This window comes from Rhinatrema bivittatum, chromosome 1 (assembly GCF_901001135.1).
Source record: "Rhinatrema bivittatum chromosome 1, aRhiBiv1.1, whole genome shotgun sequence".
Classification (NCBI taxonomy): Eukaryota; Metazoa; Chordata; class Amphibia; order Gymnophiona; family Rhinatrematidae; genus Rhinatrema; species Rhinatrema bivittatum.
In genome coordinates, this window is record NC_042615.1 from 486,404,634 (window position 1) to 486,421,999 (window position 17,366).

The 17,366-nt window shown below is 44.3% G+C and overlaps 1 protein-coding gene across 8 annotated transcripts in view; it reads left to right on the top strand.

Moving 5' to 3' along the window:
* The window catches only part of PHF8 (PHD finger protein 8), a 288,114-nt gene that overhangs the window by 107,687 nt on the left and 163,061 nt on the right, over window positions 1–17,366 (top strand). The gene's annotated exons all lie outside the window — the stretch shown is intronic.

The following is a 17,366-nucleotide window of genomic DNA, read 5'->3' on the forward strand; positions in this document are numbered from 1 at the left end:
CAAATGGGCAGATAAGGCCTTAAAATATTTGGGTGTCCGTATAGATAGCAGAGCCCATCAATTACATGCACTTAACTATACTCCCTTAATACAATCCATTCAGAGGGATTTGGGGAGATGGTCGCAAGACACTTTCTCGTGGTTAGGACGTATTGCCATCATCAAAATGAATGTTTTGCCTAGACTGTATTTTTTCACCACAATTCTGATTCTTATCTCCGCCACTCTGTTGAAAAAGTGGCAAAAAATCATTTTTTGATTCATTTGGAAGAAGCGCCCGCCTAGGGTTAATAGAACTACTCTATATTTACCGAAACAAAGAGGGGGTCTTAGTGTGCCTAATTTAGAATGGTATTTCTGCGCTGCTCAATTACGAGCCCTTGTTATCTTTCCTAGCGCCAAGGCAATACCACAATGGGTGTTATTTGAACAGACGATTTCTGGGATACAACCACTGTCTGCTTTACCATGGCAACGTAAAAATACATGGTGCGGGGTTAAATACATACCATATGCTTTAGATACTACCCTGCAGCTGTGGTCTCATTGGCGATCAGCCCTCATAGGGCCTGTCCAACATACCCCACTAACCCATATTTTTGGTAACGTGCTACTCTCATCCCCTCAATCGGATAGTCCAGTCTCCACTTGGACACAAAGGACATCCAAAAACAAAGTCTTTTATTATGACAAGGGAGGAAGTGGGTACTCATTTTTCATTGGCACAGGTGGATTTTCTGCTGTATGCCAGAGCGTATCATACTATCAAGCAGGGGTCTAGATGGGGCACGTTACGACTCACTACCACACTGTTTGAAAATTGTTGCCTTAATGCTCATAATGTACGAGGTATTATTTCCAAAATATATGCCCTATTGAGTGGGAAAGTTAACAGGTGACCTCCAAATACAGAAGGCATGGACTGCGGACTTTGCTCAACAACTTTCTGATAAGGACTGGGATGTAATATTTCCCTCGGCGTACAAGTGCTCTATATTGACCAGCCTGCAAGAAAACTGCTACAAGTTACTGTATAGATGGCACTACGCGCCAATTCAAATACATAAATTCGACCCTAGGATGTCTGATCAATGTTGGCGAGCATGTGGTGAGGTGGGCACGTACTACCACATGTGGTGGAGCTGTAAGAAAGTGCAAGAATACTGGATGTCCATCGTATCTTGGATCTCGTCCATACTTAAAACTGCCTTTATGATAGAACCCTGGCACATGCTTCTCAACCTACCATTGGATGATTTAAATAAAGACAACCAACGATTTCTTCAAAAGCCTTTCTTGTCGCAAGGCTAGCTCTGGCTCAACAATGGAAAGCGGATAAAGCACCTAGTCTTGCCATGATGCAACATAAGCTTCACTTCCTTTTCCAGATGGCTTGTCTGACAGCACTTCATCATGATTATCTCCAAGTTTTTCTCAGGATTTGGTCCCCCTATCGGACATGGTTAGCTGAGCAGGAGTAGCCCGTCTGGTCTTATATCTTCTGAATTTCAGCGATAGACTCAGAGCACTCATCCTCAAAACATTTTTAGTTCCCATGATCTGGCCTGGTTCACTTTCATTATTAGCACTGTTGGTAATCGTCCCATTTGCACAGATTTGTTCTTGTTGTCAGCAGGGGTAGGGATAACTCCTTGTTTTCATGTTTATAAACTCCTGTTGGAGCAGACAGATGCTCTTGTTTTCATATAATATGTCATCTGCGGAGACTTTTTGTATTTTGTATTAGTATTTTGTATTTTGCACTATGTTTTATGTGTTTTTCATATTTATGCAGATATTATACTACTGCACTGTTTGCTTTGATGATAAAAAAAAAAGATTAAATAAAAAAAAAATATCTTCCAACCTAACCTGTAGAACTTTTGCTAGAAGCTTAACATCTGTATTAATAAGAGAAATAGGGTGGTAGGAAGTACAGTCTAAAGGGTCATTAGAGGCCTTGTTTATTAACATTAACAATGCTTCTTTCAAATTCTCCATGCTGGCTCCCGGGGCACACAAATAATTAAATAAGTCCCTCAACAGGAGGGTTCTCAGGCAAAAAAGTCTTATAAAATTCAACTGGATAGCCGTCTGGCCCAGGACTCATCTCCTCAAGGGCCTTAAACACCCTTTCTACCTCCGATATAGTGATATCCGCTGACAAACAACGTATCTCATCCTCGGAAAGCCTTGAAAGCTGTAAACCCCCTTGAAAGCTGTAAACCCTCTTTTTAAAAAAAGATGTAACTGCCGGTTCAGGTGGTAAGGGTGTTTCTTGTAAAATTTGGGAAAATGTTCTGAAAATAAAGTATTGATAGCCAGGGGCGAGTATTGTATATTCCTCTGGCCATCTCGAGCCCCAAAGATAACAGAACTGGTATCCTGTGTGTGAATTGCTTTGGCAATAAACACTCAAACTACTTATCCACCCTTCTAATCAATACTCACAATAATCTATAAGGGCAGTGAATATAAATATAAATTGTACTATATATCATTACAATATTTTATTTCATAACTTACTAAAAACACATTTGTAAATTACAGTACATTACAATCACATGTTAACCGTTTAACACATCTAAATATTTACTTACATCTCATTTAGGCACCCACTGTGTGCACACACCCACCCTATTGCACAAATGTTACACCCCCAAGACAAAAAATACCTTGGCTGGTTTGTGATTACGCTGATATATGTAAAAGCTTGTGGTTATTAATACATACATAATATTCAAATGTACATCATATATAAAAAAATTTAGGGAGAGGTGCAGACAATTCTATTATTGTGTGTGTGTGTGTGTGTGTGGGGGGGGGGGGTGGTAATTTTAATGTCCCCTTGCTTGGGGACGAATAAGTGAGTGTATGTATGAATGGGATGGATGAGTGTGATATATTTTTTAGGGGGTGTAACATTTGTGCAATAGGGTGGGTGTGTGCACACAGTGGGTGCCTAAATGAGATGTAAGTAAATATTTAGATGTGTTAAACGGTTGTTAACATGTGATTGTAATGTTCTGTAATTTACAAATGTGTTTTTAGTAAGTTATGAAATAAAATATTGTAATGATATATAGTACAATTTATATTTATATTCACTGCCCTTATAGATTATTGTGAGTGTGACTTGCTTTGGCCAATAAGGAGCCTGCTTTGTTACCAAACTCATAATAGCGCTGTCTAGTATACCGCATATTTTTTTCTATCTCAGTAACTTGTAAGGCTTTTAGTTGGTCTCTTGCTAATCTGAGTGTTTGCAAAGTTTTTGAGGAACAATCTTGTTTGTGTTTTTCCTCTAATCCCTTAATCTGCCTCTCTAATTCAACCTTCTGAGCCTTTCACTCTTTATTCTTATGATTTGCATAAGCGATTAAATGACCCCTAAGCATCGCCTTTAGGGCTTCCCAGTGGAGCGTAGTATTATATTCAGTTTCAGAATTGTCTGTGAAAATCATTCATCTCCACTTTGAGTTTGTCCCGGAACGCTTTTTGGCCTAATAAAGAAACATTGAGCCGCCACAGCCTACTCTCACCCACCTGTACCTCCACTTTATGAGAGAGAGAAATAGTGTGATGGGCAGAGAGAGTGCAGGATAGTATGTCGCAGTCTACTACAGAGGCAGTCAGGGTCTTACTACATAGAAAAAAATCAATCCGGCTATAAGTGCCGTGTCTGAGAGAAAAATAAGTATAATTTCTGGAACTTGGATTTCGCTCCCTCCAAACATCAACTAAATCATACAGGTGCATCAATTCCTGAACCTCACTCTCACCCGCTTACAGTATTACCTTTCCCTCCAGATCTATCCACCCGAGCATCCATACACTCATTCCAGTCTCCGCCTACGCATAATCTAGTGGTATCAAATTTCAGGAGGACTTGCCGAAATTTAGTGTGAAATTCCCGCAGCCCCACATTACGCCCATAAAGAATGACATAAGTAATGGTTTGACCATAAAGACTCCCTTCCAGAATGAAATATTGCCCTTCTGGGTTGCAGCAAAAACTACCATCAAATGCAGCATTACTGAACATTTCCTATTAAACTGAAACAGTCACTATCTACCAATCATTACAATGTTTTACTTCTGGTTAAACTTTTTATCTTTCCTCTAACTCTAATCCCAGTTAGAATGACCCCCGTTTTATTGTAACTTTTTCTTCCATGCACTTGTTTTACTTTTTAATGTATACTCTTATGTTATTAGTTATTTACGTTATAATGTATTTCTCACCCCTTGTTTTATGTAAACCAACATGATACGAACTCCGTGAATGCCGGTATAGAAAATACTAACTAACTAAATAAATAAATAAAAATGTACTTTTAAAGGAAAATGCTTGTTTATCAAAATACAAACCCCTCGACATCAGTAAGGAATATGAAGTTGCATAGACAGTACCCACCCAGGCTTTCTTACGCTTGTCATGTTCCGGGGCCTCTAAATGGGTTTCCTGCAAAAAGGCCAAATCCACGTTTTTTCTTCAAAAATTGTAAATTTCGAGACCAGTTAACCAGCATAGAAATCCCTCATACATTTAAGGATACTATCTTAACGTCTGCCATGATGATAGATACCATTTGCAACAAGAAGCCATTAAAACAGTCCCGCTGCCTAGAAAATAAACTGAGCTGAATGTTGTGTAGTTGAATATCGTACAGTGCAGAAGGTCACCCCCCCAAAGAAAAACTGCCCCATGAAAAAATCCCATTCTAAAAAACCCTACCCCACCTTCCCCTTGAACTTTTATACCACTAACTCCCCCCCAAATAGCTCCCCCCATAACAACCCACTTATCCCTCCCCTTAACCAATGGTATGTTCTGGCTTCCCCCCCCCCCCCCCCAATCCACAGACTATACCTCTTAACAGGTAATGAACTCCCCCAGCTATCTGACCAAAGTCTGGAGACCATTACCGTAATCTACTAAGCTTAAACACCCCCCCCCCCAGGAGGAGTGGTCACATGCTTGAAAGATCTTACCCCCCCCCCCCCACCCGGGCATGCTCAATGTAAAAAAAAAAAAGGGGTTTTCCCCTTTCAAAAAAACACTAGCAAAGAATTGTGATATGCCACAATTGAAGAATATGGCTAGGTAAGCTACATCCTGAAAAGAAAGAATCCTTAATTTCGCAGACTAAAAAATGACCAAAATCAAGTTTTAACCCTGAAGTAAAGTTACCAAAGCCTCATGACAGTCTCTTTTGAGGAGGTGGATCCGCCAGAGTTTCTGTGCAGTCTGTGACCTCCTTTGTCTACTTGTTGCCATTTAGCGGTTTCCTCCCGCAGTGCAGGCCTGGACAACACTTTTTTAGTATGTGATGGAACCAAAACACCGGCCGCTCTCAAATAAATTCTGCCTCTGCATGAGTTTTAACCCTTGATGTGACTCCTTCAATAGTAAAGGATAATCCAAAGGGGAATAACCACCATTTCTTGATTATTTCTTTGCGCAGAATAGCTGTAATCTCATGCATCTCCAGGCGTTATTTTTAAGTGTGCCAGGAGCAAGGTCTGTATATATAGCGATAGGGTGACCATTCCACATCCAAACTGGCTGTTTGCGGGCAAGATTGTAAATGCGCTCCTTTAGCTAGTACACATGGAAACACGCAATAATGCCTCTGAATTTATTTAACACGCGGGGCTGAGCACCCAGTGTGCTCATTCCAACTCTATGGTATGCTCAGCTTCTTCACCATCCTGAGACTGCAGAATCATCTGCAGATGCTGACAATAAGGGCTTTACAGTCCTCATCTTTGGAGGTCTCCAGTACCCCCCGAAAGCGCAAGTTACATCTTCTGGCATGGTTTTCTAAGTCCTCTAATTTATCTTGGAGATCAGCGAGGTCCTTCTGCCACAACTGAAATTTTCCATCTAGCTGTGCTATAGACGCAGTCTGGGCATCTACCCTAGTTTGTTTCATCTACTCTGCGACCCAGCTCATTAATATCCTCCTTCAATTCTGTCTTCAGCTGCAGAAATTCTTGCTTATGTTGTTGCATATCTGCACAGAGGTCACAAAACCAACCTCTCAATTCCTCCTGCATAGGCAGTTCACTTCCTGCCTGTAAATTTCTATCTGGCACGCTGTCCCTACTTTGCTTCAGTGTGCCATTGCCATTTTGAATTTTTTCCTCTGCTGGCTTGCTGTGCCCTTCGCTGGTTTTTTTTAAAGGAAGACTGCTGGAAATCTATGGTTTTTCTTTCCCAGCCATAATACTAAAGTTTCAACACTACCATGCCGAAAAAATCACTCCTGTTCTCTGTTGACGAGACACATTTCGCTGCTAAATTTGCCTGGGGGAGGCTGGAGTGCACGAAGAGCCCCTCCACTCTGCCGGCTGATGTCACCAGAAGATATCTTGCATGTTTGATGTTTGTTTCATGTATGTTATTATTTAACTGAATTTTGGAGTGTGTACCATCTGCTAAATAAAGTGTTTAAAAAAAAAATCTTAAACCCTTAGCCTGCCAATTCACCATATCAGGAAAAAAGGAACAGTACGAGAGCTTTGGATTTTTAGCTGGGGCTGTTATAGGAGAAGGCTCATATGTGGAAAGCCTCAGAAGCTTACAGACTTTCCGCCAAATTTGGACTGTATGGCCTATCAGAGGATAGCTTCTAAGACTACGTCTAGCTGTTTTGGAGAACACAGGTGAAGTGAAAAACAAAGGAAACGCTCTACCCTCTGTGCCCGCTCCAGTTGGAGCCAACCAAACGAGGAGTCAGAGTTGAATCATTCCTGGATATAAGCCAATCTCGCTGCCCACTAACAACATTGAATATCTAGCAATCCCAAGCTCCCCCCCCCCCCCCCCCCCCGTGACTTAGGTCTGTACAGAGAGGCCAAGTTCATGCAAGCCAGTTTATTCTGCAAATGACTCTCCTGTTTTCCCATTTATAGAAGCAAAAACTTGGTTAGAAATTTGGCAAGGACCATGCTGAAACAGATATAATAACTTAGGCAGTATGCACATCTTAACAAGATTAATATGGCCCGATCATGAGATGAACAAGCCCATCCAGTCCATCAGATCCTTCCTGATGAAAGCCAGTACCAGACCATAATTTAGCTTAAAGTGATAATTCACATTGGTTGTAAACTGAATGCCCAAATAAGTAAATCCTCCCATAACTAGCCTAAACTGTGAGATAGCTGCCTGACATTGCAGCATATATATTTGGTTATAGTACAGGGGACAGTGGTGTGAACAGTGTGGCTTTGCTAATCTTGCACAATTTATACTTTTTAAATTGCATAACAAATTTATAAAAAGGAGCTTTGCTTTGATTGAGTAGACCGGGCAACCACCTTAAAGGTGGTCTTACACTGGTTTCCCGGCTTGCTGACACCCCATGGGAGAGATATATTGAACACTATTTAAGGTCTGTGCTGAGCAGTTCTCCACAACCTGGCCAGCTCACAGCACGCTACAATTAATATAATAGTTGTAAGCCGACCTAGGTCTGGGGGCATATCGAGGGGAACATTCAAGAGAGCATTCTCAGGGGACAAAGTGACTTCCTCTCCTGTAATGGCACAGAGAAGTAGCTTGATCTCCCAGAATTGTGACACCTGTGCACAGGTCCATCACAAATGGAAAAACACTCCTCTTTGGCCGCACCCCTTCCAACATCGCCAGTCATTTACTGGGTTGATCTTGAACAGTTTCTCTGGAGTATAATACCATCGTAAAAGAACCGTGTAACAATTTTCTGCTAGTGGAGTATAAGCAGACCCCTTTTTTGTGGCTGAAAATATATTGTCCCAAGTCTCCTCAGGTAAAGTTTTATCTAAGTCTTTCTCCCATGCTCTCATGTACCCCGGTTTCACCTGCGGGTCCTTATTGATAAAATTGTAGATTTGAGAGATTGCCCGCTTTAGGACATGTGCTTGATCGCACCAGTTTTCCATTTGAGTTTTGCCTAAAGCCAAATCTGGGCTCTTATGCTCGGCCTGTATAAAATGTCTCAGTTGGAGGAAAGAGATTACATCGATATTGGAGAGACTGTATCTGTCATGCAGTGTCTGAAATGATATAAGAGCACCTGCTTCCCAAAGTTGCCCTAGTCTCAAGATGCCCTTTTTCCCCCAAATTGCAAAAGATTTTGATTGTCCGCCCATAGGGAAAGAGATGTGAAAGTGAATACTAGTGCTATAAAAGTATTTCTGTTTTCCCACTAATTGGTTCCGCCACTTTTCCCAGACCAAGAGCATGTTATTAGTCGTCGGGGGAATATTCTGCAATGGTAACCAGGTGCCCCTAGGTTGCCAGATTAGAACACGAAGGAGCATTTTACCTATCATGTTTTGTTCTATATAACCCATTGTTTCTGTTCTCCCTTTCTATTCCAATCGAACACCGCTCTCAGTTGTGCTGCCATGAAGTACCATCGCAAATTCGGGACTCCCAGCCCCCCCCCCCCCCTCATTTTAGGCCTATACATAATTGCACTTGAAACCCTAGGAGGCCTCCTTTTCCAAATATAGGAGAACATTTGCTGTTGCCATTTCTTTAATAATGCTGTGGGAATATGTATTGGGACAGACTGAAATAGATAGCAGAGTCTAGGCAATATATTCATTTTCACCGAAGATATCTTTCCGAACCATGATAGATAAAGGTGCAGCCATCTGTCTAAATCTTGGATGATAGCTTGAATCAGCGGAGGGTAATTGAGCTGATACCAACTCACCAGGGTCATTACTTAAGTATACCCCCAAGTATTTGATTTTCTTTAGAGCCCATCTGAATTGAAAAGAGGATTTCAGGGCTGGTAGATCTTCCACTGGTATGGAAATGTTCAGCAGTTCCGATTTCTCCACATTGAGTTTAAAGCTGGACACGTTACTGAACTTTTGTAATTCAGCTAATGCACCCGCCACTAGATGTTCAGGGCGAGTCAGAGTGAAGAGGATGTAGTCAGTGAACCTAGTCATCTTGTATCCCCCTTCCCAATGATGATGACTCTAATCGCCAGGGATCTTTGTAACCTAATGGCTATGGCGTATCTTATAAAATCTGGGGTCAGTGCGTGCAAGGCTGCGCAAAATCGGCAGCCTGCACGCGCAGCCTGCCTCTGTTCCCTCCGAGGCCGCTCCAAAATTGGAGCGGCCTCGGAGGGAACTTTCCTTCCGCGTCCCCCCACCTTCCCCTCCCTTCCCCTACCTAACCCACCCCCCAGCCCTACCTAAATACCCCCCTACCTTTGTTGGGCAAGTAACACCTGCTTGAAGCAGGCGTAACTTGCGCACGCCGCCTCGCATCCCCTGGCACAGGCCGCAGTGCCGGGGGACTCGGGACCGCCCTCCCGGCCTGCCCCCGAACCGTCGCCACGCCCCCGGACCCGCCCCCTCCCACCCCTTTTACGAAGCCCCGGGACTTACGCGCGTCTCGGGGCTTTGCACGCGCCGGCGGCCTATGCAAAATAGGTACGCCGGTGCGCAGGGCTTTTAAAATCTAGCCCACAATGCGTAAGGTCACGCCCCGGTTTCCCCAGAATTGTTATGCCAGCCACATTAGCCCCTGTTCCCAAGGGTTGACCCTCCCTGAGTGCATTAAAAACTGCTCTCAGGGGCTCCAGTAAAGAGAGAGAAAATTTTTTGTAGAACTGTGGTGTGTACCTGTCGAGACCTGGGGCTTTATTGGCTTTAAGGTCTTTAATGACTAGCTGAATTTCTGTGGCTGTAATTACCCTATCCAGATAAGCGCTCTCCTCATCTGAGAGGACAGGCAATTCAGTGTCCTTAAGAGATGTAGTAATTTGCTCTAGGGAAATATGCCCGTTCGCCTCATATAGAACACCATAAAACTGCTGGAAATGCTGACGAATATCAGGTGTTGAGGTCATCAAGCTACCGTTAGCGTGTCTGATTTCGGAGATCTGATTCTGCTGTATCCTGTGTTTAAGATATCTAGCTAACAGTCTCCCTGATCTGTTACCCCACTCAAAATTTTCTTTCTGAACCAACGATAGACGAGCCTGTTGCTCATTTCTGGCATTCTGTAACCTTGTATAAATTGCTTTGGATAATGTCTTTTTATGGGTCGCTGCCAGGTCCTCTATCTCGTCAAGCAGCTTTTGTTTTGCACTTTGTTTTAGCTTTTTAACACAGCCCCCCCCCTCGCTATTAGCCTTCCTCTTACCACTGCTTTCAAGCATTCCCACACCACTGTAGGCTCCCCTACATTAAGAGCCAAATACTCAGATATCTTTGTGAAGTTGCTGGCAAAAGGTTTTGTCTGTTATAAGTGAGTCATTTAGTTTCCATGGACGAAACCCTGATTTATCTATATGATTGTGTAGCTCCATGCTGAGCAGGGCATGGTCAGACCAAGAAATAGGGTCTATGCTTGTCTGTGTGACTCTCTCCTTTAACATTTTGTCTACCAGAAATAAATCAAAGTGGGAATATGATTGATGTGGAGCAGAAAAAAAATGTGTAATTTATTGTATGTGGGTGGTGCTGGCGCCAAATATCATTGAGTTCCCATTTGGCCACTATAGCCTTCAGCCTCTTCCTTGCGGGACCATTTCCCGAATTACCCCCTCCGGAGTTATCCAGATGTGGTTGTAGGGTCATGTTGAAGTCTCCCATAATAATAAGAAGACCCTCCTCTTCTCTCTCTAGTAACTGGTCAACTTGATCAAAAAAAGTTCTCTGTTCTATATTCGGTGCATATATGTTCAATAAAGTATACATTACCCCCTGATATTTGAACCTTACCAACAGATATCTACCATTAGTATCAGCCACTTGGCTGTGTATTGTGTAATCAAAGCCTTGCTTGAACAATATACTTACTCCAGCATATTTATTCAGTTTACCCGCTGCTGAATGGAATCGATAAGCAAATACAGGCCAGGCGAGGAGGTGCTCATACCACCGCTTTAAATGGGTTTCCTGCATGCAAATGTTCATAGCCCCATGATCCATAATTTCCTGCTTTAAGAGGTGCTGTTTACTCAGGGCATTAAGACCATAATGGGAAAGAAAACGTAAAGATATAGGCAACGGTCGCAGGCCCCCAACAGCTGTATCCCATTTAACCCATAGTGCTTGGAGTCCATTATACCGAATGTTAACACTGCTTGAGTGGCAGAACTCCCTCCAATAGAGCCTCTCCTCGCCTTTGTAATCCATTGCCGCATATCTTTACCAGTTACCCCATGATTCCTATCTATGTATCCCCCCTCCCCCCTACCGTAAGCCATGTTGCCATGACTGGTCTGCTTATGCAGAGGCGGACAGTGATCTCCCCTCGACCCGATAGCTTACCCCCCCCCCATCTCAATTATAGCATGCATAATCCCCCACCATTCCCCCACCAGCATTGTCTATTCTGTACTTGCTGAGAAGAGTCATAAATATACTATTGCCTCGCAGGACATCTGAAAATCACAACTCCTCACTTAATGTAGGTTCCCTGGGGATGATATAATCGCTGGTCAGCCGTGGCCCTCTGCTGCTGGTAACGAGTTTGCTCCTGTGTTCCGGCGTAGTCTTCGCCCCCCCCCCCCCTCCCTTTTCTACCCGCTGCTAGCGAGGCGTCTCAACACTGTCGCACACTGGTTTAGGCGCTGGTGCCTTAACCTGTAGGCCAGCTGCTGTTAAAATGGCCGCTACCTCTGTGGGGGTGTTGGCTCGTGAAATACTGCCTCTAATGGTGATAGCAATCCCAAGTGGGAACAACCAACGATACCTTAGGTTCTCTTTCCGGAGTACCGAAGTGATTGGTTGAAATTTCTGACGACGTTTAAGAGTCAGCAGCGACAAATCAGAAAACACTGAAATAGATTGGGATTCCCACTGCCAAGACTGCTATTTCCTCGCCACAGTGAGCACTCTTTCTTTAATCGGGTACCGTAAAAACGTGATAATGTCTTGTGGTTGGTTCCCTGGACGTGAACCCAGAGTCCGATGCGCCTGCTCAATTTCTATCGGGGAATTAAGTTCTGGCATTTCCCCTTCTGTCATTTGCGCTAGAAAAAAGGCGCTCAGTTTCTGCACTACTTCGTGGCAGTCCATATAAGACTCTGTTTCGAGGACCCCCTCCCCCCCCCCCGAAGTCGCAGGTTACATCTACGACTCCTGTTCTCTAGATCTTCCAATTTGGAGAGCAGGTCTGCACCAGATTGGGTGAATGTGCCACATTGTGCCTGTATTTTGTCCAACTTGTCTGCCTGCGCATCTATGCGAATGTCACAATCATCCACTCGATGGCCTATCTCCGCCATTTCTTCTTGGAGCTCCATCATTTTCTCAAGCATTTCCTTTTTGTTGTCCTTCATGTCTCTACGGCGATCGCCAAACTATTGTCTAAATTCATCCTTGGTAGGGACATTGGAGGACGGCAAAGACTGGTCATCATTTTGCATTCCATCATCTCTGCTCTGTAATCCAGCTGACTCGGGATCCATTTGCTCTGTTAGGCCTTGCAAGTCTGTTCCCCCTTTAGAATAGGAGTATTGCTTCAAATCAGTACCTTTTCGCTTTGATGTCATGAATGTGCAATGTGTGGTATGCTCTGCTCAAAGAGATTTCTCTGCTGGTAAGGGATGGTGAGGGATTTAAGCAGATTTAGGCTCGATGTGCTCGGGAGCTTTTTTTTCAGGCTGCCATCTTATCCGGTGACGTCACCACCCTCTCATTGTTTCCTTTCTTAGGTAGGGCTGTTACTGTTTGAGTGCTGGCAGTTAGTGGTGTTCTGGTGTGGGAGGATTACTATATATGTAAATTTCTGATCAGAGAGAGTACTCTTATCATTCTCTTATGTCGTTGTTAACAAAAAAAACAAAACTGTAGCTTTTTAAAAATTTCTGCCATGGATTGTAATGAACAGTGAATTTTGTCCATCAGGTGTGTCATGCTGGGGAAAAAGGTTGAGAACCACTGTTTTAGTGTATACCTGCAGGGAACGATACACCTCCTTTCCCTGTTTTTTCACTAAGCTCTGGCCCATACTACCTTTTGCTTTTCTCACTTCACTGGGTTGTCCAATTGCTCACCTGAACTAACCTGTAGATAGGATGGATAGCCCTGCCCTTGACTGTGCAGTGCAAGTGAGCTTCAGGCTTAACTTACCTCCTTGCTTGGAGGTTTGGGCTAGTGATCCCATTTCAGGGATTGCCTTTCATCCCCTGATACTCTTGATGCTGTCCTGTGTGGTTAGATGTGTCTGGTACTTTGGCAGCAGGGTCTGTCACAGACCTTGCTGATGTTGCTGTTCTTCTTCCAAGTGATGCTTGTGTTTTTAGAAACAGAGAAAATGACGGCAGAAAAAGAACAAACGGTCCATCCAGTCTGCCCAGCAAGCTTATGGAAGCATCTGCTGCGCCATACAAGTCACCCCCTTACTTAGTTTCCCAAACCATCAAAGTCAGGGCCCTTGTTGGTTGCTGCCTGAGTACAGTTCCCTGTTACCTTTTGCCATTGAAACAGAGAGCAATGTTGGAGTTGCATCCAAAGTATCAGGCATGTTGGATAAGTGTAGTAACCACCACACCAGCAAGCTACTCCCATTCTTATTTGTTTTCCTCCCATGCTTATTTGTTTTCGCAGACTGTAAAATCCAGTGTCTTTGGTTGATACCTGAATCTAATTTCCCTTTTCCTCTTTTTCCCCTGCCGTAAAAGCAGAGAGCAATAATGGAGTTGCATCAACAATATGAAGGCTTATTGGTTAAGGGTAGTAGCCTCCACACCAGCAAGTTACCCCAATGCACTCTTTTTCCTCATTTCCATCTTTTGGCCTTTAGGGATCCACAGTGTTTATCCCATGCCCCTTTCAAATCTTTCATTGTTTTTGTCTTCACCTCCCCTCCTCCTTTATTCCATGCATCCTCCACCCTCTCAGTGAAGAAATATTTCTTGATGTTGGTTATGAGTCATCCTCATGGAATTTCATTACGTGACCCCTAGTTCTACTGATTTCTTTCCAACGGAAAAGGTTTGTCGATTGTGCATCATTAAAATCTTTCAGGTATCTGAAGGACTGTATCATATCTCCCCTGTACCTCTTCTCCTCCAGGGCATACATATTTAGGTCCTTCAACCCCTCCTCATAAGTATTTTGATGGAGACCACCCACCATTTTTGTCGCCCTTCTCTGGACCGCCTCCATCCTGTCTCTGTCCCCTTCAGAACTGAACACAATACTCCAGGTGAGGCCTCACCAAGGTCCTGTACAAGGGGACTATCACTTCCTTTTTCTTACTGGTTATTCCTTTCTCTATGCAGCCCAGAATTCTTCTGACTTTAGCTATCACCTTGTCACATTGCTTCGCCGTCTTCAGATCGCTAGACACTATCACCCCAAGGTCCCTCTCTTGCTTCATGCACAACAGCCCTTCATCACCCAAGATGTACCAGTCTTTTGAATTACCACACCCCAGATGCATGACTCTGTACTTCTTGGCATTGAATTGCAGCTGCCATATTTTTGACCATCGTTCAAACTTCCTTAAATCTGCCCATTGTGCTGATCAGCCAAATATGGGGCACACTTCTGCACATGCATTTTGTCCTTCAGATGCCAGTGAACCAGAGATTCTTTCAGGAGAGCTTTTGGGCCCCAGTTGGTTTTTCAGCTGTCTTGTGACGTCAAAGAAAATTATGCAGTCTTTGTCCAAGAATAGTTCTTTTGTTTGCGTCAAACAAAACATTTTCCTGTATGCAGGAGGTTCTAGACCAGTGGTTCTCAACCCTGTCCTGGGGACCCCCCCAGCCAGTCGGGTTTTCAGCATATCCACAATGAATATGCATGAGAGAAAATTTGCATACACTGCCTCCATAACATGCAAATTTTCTCTCATGCATATTCATTGTGGATATCCTGAAAACCCGACTGGCTGGGGGGGGTCCCCAGGACAGGGTTGAGAACCACTGTTCTAGACCTACTACTGTTGTCGGGGTTTATTGGTCTGAAACCCTGCTTGTAATGTTTTCCGTGATGCGGAGTATGTTTCTTGCTGGCGTTTGCATCACTCCCCTGCCTTAGGCGCCTCTGCTATACACTGTGGGGTAGATTTTAAAAGCCCTGCGCGCCGGTGTGCCTATTTTGCATAGACCGGCGCGCTCAAATCTCGGGGCTTCGTAAAAGGGGTGGGAGGGGGCGTGTCCAGGGGCGCATCCAGGGGCGGTCCGGGGCGGGTCCGGGGGCATGGCGACAGTTTGGGGGCGGGCCGGGAGGGCGGTCCCGAGTCCCCTGGCACTGCGACCTGTGCCAGGGGATGCCGAGGTGGTGCGTGCAAGTTACGCCTGCCTCAAGCAGGCGTAACTTGCACAACAAAGGTAGGGAGGATTTAGGTAGGGCTGGGGGGGTGGGTTAGATGGGGAAGGGAGGGGAAGGTGGGGGGACGCGGAAGGAAAGTTCCCTCTGAGGCCGCTCCGATTTCGGAGTGGCCTCGGAGGGAACGGAGGCAGGCTGCGCAGCTCGGTGCGCGCAGGCTGCCGATTTTGCGCAGCCTTGCGCGTGCCGACCCCGGATTTAATAAGATACGCGCGGCTACGCGTGTATCTTATAAAATCCGGCTTACATTTGTTTGCGCCGGTTGCGTGAACAAAAGTACGCGCGCGCGCATGTTTTTAAGATCTACCTCTGTGGTTTTTATGTCTGTCTTTTCTATGGATTTCTCTTTGTAGAACCCAACACTTTTCCTGCCTAGACCCCTTTGTGGGTCCGGCTGTCTCACAGGCAAAAGGGAGAGTGATGGTGCTTTCAGCACTGTGCAGTTTCCTGCTTTGTCCTGCTTGGACAGCCTATAGCCCATGTGTGAGGACTATCATCCTGCTTGTCCTCTGAGAAAGCAGAGTTGCTTACCTGTAACAGGTGTTCTCCGAAGGCAGCAGGATGTTACTCCTCACGAAACCCGCCCGCCTCCCCTGAGTTTTGGTTTCTCCATGTATGAGCCATATCATGGACGCTGTCTAGGGGGGCAGGGGTGATAACTACAGCTGCACAAACTCAGTAGGGTATGTTTGAAAGTTCTAGAATCTTTGAGATGAAAGCTCCAGGCCAGGCTCCATCCAGTGATGTCACCGACGCGTGAGGACTAACATCCTGCTATACTTGGAGAACACCTGTTACAGTTAAGGAACTCTGCTTTATATCACTTTAAAAGTGCTGGGTAGTAAAGGAAGTTTGTGTTGCTGTTACTGAGAGGACACAGAATCATGCTAATAAATTCTTTCTTGTATGATGAGTAGTAAGGGGAAGCATCCTAGTTCTTCTTTGTATCCTATATTAGGGGTGTTTCTGTGGATATGGAGTGTTTGCAGAGATGCAGGTGCAGGATTTCTATTGGTGTTCTGTCTTGTTCTTCATTCCTATATAGGAGAATTAGTGGAATGTTGCTATCAAATTTTAATAGTGGTTCTATTTTTATAGCATATTTAAACCCCCCCAGGTACACTTAGTGTCAGGTATGCATAGTCTAGGGCAGAGCCACAGTATCCCACCACCTTCCCCTTTCTTCTCCCATCCCCTGCAATCACAGGCTTCCCTCTTCCTCACCACAGAATCATTTCCATTGTGCAAGCAGTACATCTTACATTCTGCTGCTGCTTCCTTCTCTGCCGGCTTCCCACTGAAAGGAATACAGACCAGGTGGAAGTTTGTGAGCAATTTAGTTATACCTGGGTGATTGATCTCTACAGTATACACTACAGGCTTCCCACTGAAGGCAGAACTGTGTGGGTCCCTGTAGTCTTGCAAAGTCTGCCGGCAATTGTAGGTGGAGGCAGCTCACTGATGTCTCCTGCTAGCAGGAAGCCATAGTGTGGGGGCTGAGGGGGTGGGAAAGGAAGATTTTGCTACTCACAGTGGTGCAGCTGTGACCTACTCCTTTCTTCTGTCTCTGGGGTTGAAGGGTAGGGCAAAATTTGACAGCATACCAGAGATTCCCCCACAGCTCATCAGTTGGGAACTTCAGATCTGTACTATGCTTTCTTTCAGGTGTAGGCAATGCCAGTCCTCAATGCCACAAGCTGTTCTTGTTTTCAAGATCTCTCCACTGAATATTCATGAGATGTATTTGTATGCACCACCTTTATTGTATACAAATTTATCTAAGCATATTTATTATGGAAATCCTGAAAATCGAACTGACTTGTAGTACTCAAGGACTAGAATTGCCCACACTTGCTTTATTTCCTGGTTTAGGCAAAATTTGAATTTGCATTTGAATTTTTTTTTTCTTTTTTATTGTATTTTTCTAGAGCAGTGTACGCTTATGAGCATACATTGTCAAGAGCAGGACTTCCCAAACCTATTTTGAGATCCAACATCCAGTCAGGTTTTCTGGGTATCAGATAAATTTGAATACACTTGAGGCTCAGTATATGCAA